Below are 6,760 nucleotides of genomic sequence, written 5' to 3'. Positions count from 1 at the left end.
TATAATAAAGTTGAAAGTGATTTCCAAAGGTTGAAGAGTACTTGAGGGAGACTTTGAGATTTTATTTTTGTTTGTTTTGCCACTCTGTGAGATTGGACTACTCACAAAACCTTTATTTCATCAGGAACATGGCAAGATATTTATGGAGGCCCACAGGACTGTGCTTAGTGATACATTAAACAAATTCAGAAACACCAGGCTTAACTGTGAATTTAAATGAGGATTCAACTTGAGCTTGAATCTCTGATTTTTCTATAAGGACAGAGATCTGGTCACAAACAGGTGAGGATTAAATTGCAGAGAGAGGAAGATGAGTCCAGCTGTATTGCTGAGATGCAGCCGCCCAGTGGGGATCCATGGCTGGTGGAAGTTAATATGGAGTGACAGATTGATGCTACGAGTGGATTCCTATTTTTTTTTCCCTTCCCCTCGCACACAAACACGTCTATAATTAAAGCATTTTATGTTTATATAGCTGTCACATCCAATAATTTAAAATTATCCTAATTTTAAACAGCATTTAAGAAACTCTAATTAGACTGTTAATATTATGAATTTTCAAGTAGTAATGTTCTTTTTCTCTGATTAAGATGAAGCAAAAAAAAGTCTCCTTTTAACATCTAACCCACACCTGATCCTAGAGGTAGTTAATGCAAGTTGAGCAAATGGGAGAGGCAGTCGAGAGATGGAGGGGAAATCCTACATCGCTTACTCAAGTTCTCAATCAAGTCAGTGTTCGGTTTACTATTTCCCCAAGTGGTTTTGTTCATGCCATAAAATACGAGGTTAGCTTAAAAGATGCACAAATGTCAGTAGCATTCTAAGATTTGTTTTTAGTTACTGTTGAGTTGGTTCCAAGTATGCAGAGCAGAACTGTTCTATAGGGTTTTCAAGGCTATGATATTTCAAAAGCAGATCACTGGGTCTGTCTTGCAATACATCTTTTGGTGGATTCAAAATGGCCATCTTCCACCTAGTAGTCAAGTGCTAAACCCTGTGTGTCACCCAGAGATTCCAATCTAAGAATTACTGATTTTAGTATCTCGTCCTTCTCAAAGGAAAACCCAGGGGGAATGGTAAACAAAGCATAAACAAAAATCACAATGAATCTGTTTAAAAATTGTGTTTTAAAATGAAAGTTGGAATAGGATTGAGGTCAATATACATGGAGAGGAAGCTCCTGTCTTTTTTCATGATTACGACATCCAAAATAAATGTGGAGAGTTAGCACTCAGCTTAATTTCCGTCAATTTGACTGAAAAGTGGTTCCAATTAAAAATGCCTGGGGCTCTCCATGCTACGAACAATTCCTCACTACTTTACATTTGAAAACAAATCTTTAATATTTCTACAGGACTGGAAAAACAAGAATTGATAGGAAGAGCCACGGACAAACTGTGGGGGAAAAAAGCTTAATGGTTTTTGCTGGTACAGCATGGGGCTCATGTTCCTTCAGGAGAATGAGCTTGTTCAGATGGAAAGTCAGGGGGAGACCTCCTCCAGCAGTCTCCTTCCTCAGTATACGTTGTTTAGTGTTGTCGAGTTGATTTCGACTCATAGTGACCGTGTACAGGGTTCCTAAGGAGCAGCTGGTGGGTTTGAATTACTGACCTTGTGGTTAGCAGTCTAGTGCTGATCCTACAGTACCATAGCAGGACTCCAGAACATATTCAAGAAAAACTCATGCTGTAAAACTGGAGGCATGTACAAGACAGTTCATGGAAGCTTTGATCACAGTGAAACCGTAGAAGGCAGCCATTAGTGAAAGCCTGGATGAATAAACAGGATTCATGCAATGAAATACTATACAATAATCAAAACAGATGAAGTCCTTTTGTTAGTTGCCATCAGCTTGGCTCCAAATCATGGAAATCATTTATATAACAGAACAAAATGTTGGCCTGGTTCAGGGTCATATTCGTCATCTATGGTGTGATCATAGATAGGCTTTTCATTGGCTAATTTTCAAAAGCACATCACCAGGCCTTTCTTCCTCGTCTGTCTTAGCCTGGAAGTTTAGTCTGAATCTTGTACACCATTGGTGACATAGTTTTGTGTATCATAGCAACATGGAAGTCACCCCCATATTGCACGCTGACAGATGGCTCTTAGTGATATGTTGTTGTTGTTAAGTGCAGTCAAGTCAGTTCTGACTCATAGCGACCCTGTATAGGATTTCTGAGGAGTGACTGGTGAGTTTGAAGTATTGACCTTGTGGTTCAGACCGACCTGGTGGTCAAGAGCTTATCCTACAGTGACACACCAGGATTTCAACTAAGTAAAAAAAAAATAGGCTCCAGAATAGTAAAGCTTGATATTCTTTTTATAAAATGGGAAATGATGAAAATGAATCTAAGAGAACTACATAAAATGAGAAGCAAGGGAATGGTAGATATGGGACATCCAATGGTGGTTCCTGTGAATAGGTGCTGGGAGGCAGGGATTTGAGATAAGGAGAGATACATGACTACTTGTAGGTTACCTTCAAGCTTCAGGCTTTTATTTCAGGTGGTAGGTGTGCAGATCCTTGTTACATTGCTCAGAAAAACGAATGTAAGTGGGCTATGCATGAACTAGTCAGTGATGAGTATGTGTCTTGAACCAGAAGAACAATTCAGAGGAATAAAACAAATAGGATACTTCATGAGTTTCCTGATGCTGAGTCTGTGGGTGAGTTGGGAAATAGAGTGAAAAGAGATTGTCAAATTGCTATTGATTTTCCTTCATGAGAAAACAAACTGACTCATAGAAATAAAGGAAATGAAACTTCACAAAATTCCAGGATTTAGGAAAAATAACGGGATAAATTAACAATATAAGACTTTCCTCACCAGAAAAATAATAGGAATGAACACTGGGACTAACTATGCTATTCCTTAGGTTAGGGCCAGCTAAAAACTTTTTTAAAATGGCTATTATGGAAAATTTTGAATGTCTACTAAGCGTTGTTGTTAAGTGCTGCGGAGTCAGTTCTGATTCATAGTGACCATGTACTGGGTTTCCAAGGAGCAGCTGCTGGGTTTGAACCACTGACCTTGTTTGTGTTAGCAGTCTAGCGCTTATCCTACGATGTCACACCAGGATTGCTGTATACAGAAGTAGAACAGTACAATGAACCCCCATTTGTACACATCTTTTAGATTCAACAATTGTTTACTTATGATCACACTGTACCTTCACTGGGCAAATACCCTTTCCTTGGGATTTTTCAAGCAAATTTGAGATGTCTTAATATTAAATGTAAATATTTTAGAATGTATCTCTAAATGACAAAAATTCTCCTTAAACATAGCTGTGATGTCATCATTACACATCTTCAACAAATGACAATGATTCCTTAGTAGTATTGAATGACTAATTTGTATTTGTTTGATTATTTATTATTTGCAGTTTCTTTGTTTGAAACCAAGGTCTTACCAAAGTCTCTTTTATTTAGAAAAAACCTATACTCTTTCCATCGCTCTCTCTCTCTCTTTTTAAAAGCTTTTATTGTGAATTGAGTGATAGTTTACATGGGACAACGTCAGTTTTGCACTCATCCTATTATATTTCGTTTCATTGCAATGATTACAATCCCTACCATGCATCACCATTCAAAAATATTTGCTTCTATTCCCTCTGATTTTGTTTGTTTGTTGTTGTTGTTTTGAATTTTAAACTTTTACAAAATGTTTTATTGTGAATTATGTGATAGTTTACATGGGAGAACATTAATTTTACATTCATCCTATCGTGTATCGTTTCATTGCCATGGTTACAATCCCCTCCATGCATCATCAACCAACCAAAGGGTATACACTACAAGCCTGCCCCCCCCCCAGCCCCCGGTCATCAGCATACAGCCCCTCTCCCTCTCTGGGTCTAACGTCCCCAACTGCTCCATCTCTCCATGTCATTGTCTCTGCGTCCATCTCAGGCATCATTGCTTCTCTGGGTAGGGTCCCGCTCTCCACTCTTCTCACTTGATGGTCCCAGGGACCTCCTCTCCTAGATGGAAAAGTTAATCACTCCCCTCCTTGCTACAAAACATCTATCTTTACATTTCCAAACCTCACAATCATTCCTGATAACAATGATTCAGTATTGTATCACAAGAGACCTATCCTCATTTCCTTTTATCAGCCCTGCCTAGACAGATTGGATACTACTCACTGGAGATTCTATCTTCCTTCACTCCCTCTGGATCTAGGTTCCTTCTTGAAAGCTTGTAAGCCAGTCACTTCTTGCCTATGTAGCCCCCCATTTTGGGTGTTTTTTGTTTTTGTTTTTGATGTATACAAAAACACTCAGGAATATATAATCATTTAAACAAGCCAAGGGCACATTCTGCCAGCCTGTCTCCTGGCTGCCAGCATACAGCCTTTCTCTTTCCATGAGTCTAGAGTCCTCGGCTGTCCTATTATCTCTGCACGTCCTCATCTCTGCCTCCATCTCCAGTGTCGCTGCTTCTCTGGATAGGTCCCACATTCTGCTCACGTGGGACATTCTGCTCCCTTGATGGTCCTAGGGTTCTCAGTTCCTGGACTGTAAGATTAACTACACCCCAATTTATGTTACAAAAGATCTGCCTTTACAGTTGTGATGTTCACAATTAGTCATGATAACAATTACTCATTATTGGATCATAAGAATCTTATCCCCATCTTTCATCAGACCCATCTAGACAAGATGAAAAGTATTCAGTGGGGCCCCCTCTCTCTCTCTTTTCCTCTGTGTTTTTCTTTATTATTATTATTTTTATTAAAGCGCTAAGTCCTTTGCCATGTAGAGCTTTGCAGTATTTTACTTAGTGTACCTCTGCAATGCAGTGTAACCGCTTCTTTGTCCTTTGGTAGTTTAATCTAGAGAGCTAATCAGATAAAGTATGATTCATTTAATTAATTTTTGGGGGTATAGCTAATTCATAGATAACACACTGTACTTCATTCAGGAAAATATAATAACTGGCTGTCTTTTCTTTTTGTAATGTTACAACCATTGATGCTTATTAGCTACTTCATTAAATAATACAAAATGGTATTGTAATTTGATCATCCCTTCTCTGTTTATTAACTGGAATCATTCTATAATGAGAACATTTCCATCATCAGCTATGGTTATTTTGAGACACATTTTATGTAAGAAAGTGGGACAAATACTGTATTCCCCTATATTCTTTTTCTTTCTAGCAGTTATCAATGTATTGGGTTTATTCCTGAGCATTCTGTAAAGGTAATCAATACATTTTTGCATCATTATGCTTGCATGGATTTCAATATATTTGTTGCTACTGTTGCTGTTTCGTCAGCTCAGACTCATGGCGACTCACCTATAATAGAAGTAAACATTGCCCAATTCTATGATGTCTTCTTGCTCCAGTCCATTGTTGTGACCGATGTGTATTCCAATCTAGCAAGCTCATCTTTCAGCACTATGGAGAGCAATTTTTTCCTGTGATGCAGAGGATTTTCATTGACTAATTTCTGGAAGTAGAACTCATTCTTAAAATCTTCTGGGCCTGAGGTCATTTGGAGGTCAGGTGTCACAAATCTCTAGATTTGTGAGAGAGGTGCCTGCTCAAATTTAACTAAGGGATTTAGAAAATATTTTTAACAGGGATAAAAATATGTGTGGGTGCAATTGGCCTTTAGCATACACAGGGTTGTCTCTGGAATCTAGACAGCATATTTTAGTGAGATGGTAGTCTTTCCTTATAGATTGATCTCTAGGCAGTTTCTCAGCTAACACACTCAATTACATTTGTCTCTATTTAGAGTAAATCTTTGCTTTTGTTTTAGTGTCTTTTCTTTTCTTACCTCTTTTATGTTAATTCTAGTAATTGACTCTCCTAGGAAAGCATCTACTCCATGGTGACTTTCACATTTGTTGTTATAAATTCTGAATGTGACATAGTCTTAATGTCATATCCATTGAATGTAGACTTAAGCTCTAATTTCTGATGGCTTTCTTTCCTTGATTAGATTTGCCAGTGGTTTGTCCTTTTAATTAGTCTGTTTTTTAAAAATTCTACATATGGTGTTATTAACCAAGTCTGTTTGTTTTCTATTTCATTAAATTCTCTCTTTACATTTAAAAATTATTTCCTTTCTTTCTTTTCATTTAACATTTTTCCCCCTACTCGTTTTAATTAACTGCTAGTATAAAAAGATGAAAAGCAAATTGCTTTGGTAGCATAGTGGTTATGAGTAAGGCTACTAATCTCACAGTTAGCAGTTTGAAACTACCAGCAGTTCCATGAAAGAAAGATAAGGCTTTCTGTTCCCATAAAGATTTACATCCTTGGATACCCTATGTAGGGTCACTATGGGTCAGAACTGACTCAACAGCACATAAAAACACATCTGCCTTCTTGTAAGGACAGATTCTACAATGAGTAAATGTCCTTTTGTTAGATATCTTGCATATGCAGAATGCACTTATAGCTGGGTTTGTGGGTAAAGGCCTAAGGATGGTTGAATGATTTGGCATAATAGAGGGAGATTTTCTGATTTTCTGAGATGGATACCATACATAGATGGGAGAAAGAAGGGACAGAGGAAAACCTCCAAGATTGTATGAGGATCTAGAAATAAGAGAAATAAAGTCCACATTATAAATTCTCTGGGTTGGCTAGTCAGTTATTAATTACAAATATGTCTAAATGTTGAATTCCAACTTGTCTTTGTTTTTACTTGTTGTTAGGTGCTGCTGTTAGCTGGGTTCTCTAGAGAAACAAAACCAGTGAAACTTACATATATTTATTTGTTGTTGTTATTACGTG

This window comes from Chrysochloris asiatica, unplaced genomic scaffold (assembly GCF_000296735.1).
Source record: "Chrysochloris asiatica unplaced genomic scaffold, ChrAsi1.0 scaffold00021, whole genome shotgun sequence".
Classification (NCBI taxonomy): Eukaryota; Metazoa; Chordata; class Mammalia; order Afrosoricida; family Chrysochloridae; genus Chrysochloris; species Chrysochloris asiatica.
The sequence above is the reverse complement of the archived record's forward strand: the minus strand, read 5'-3'. Positions refer to the sequence as shown.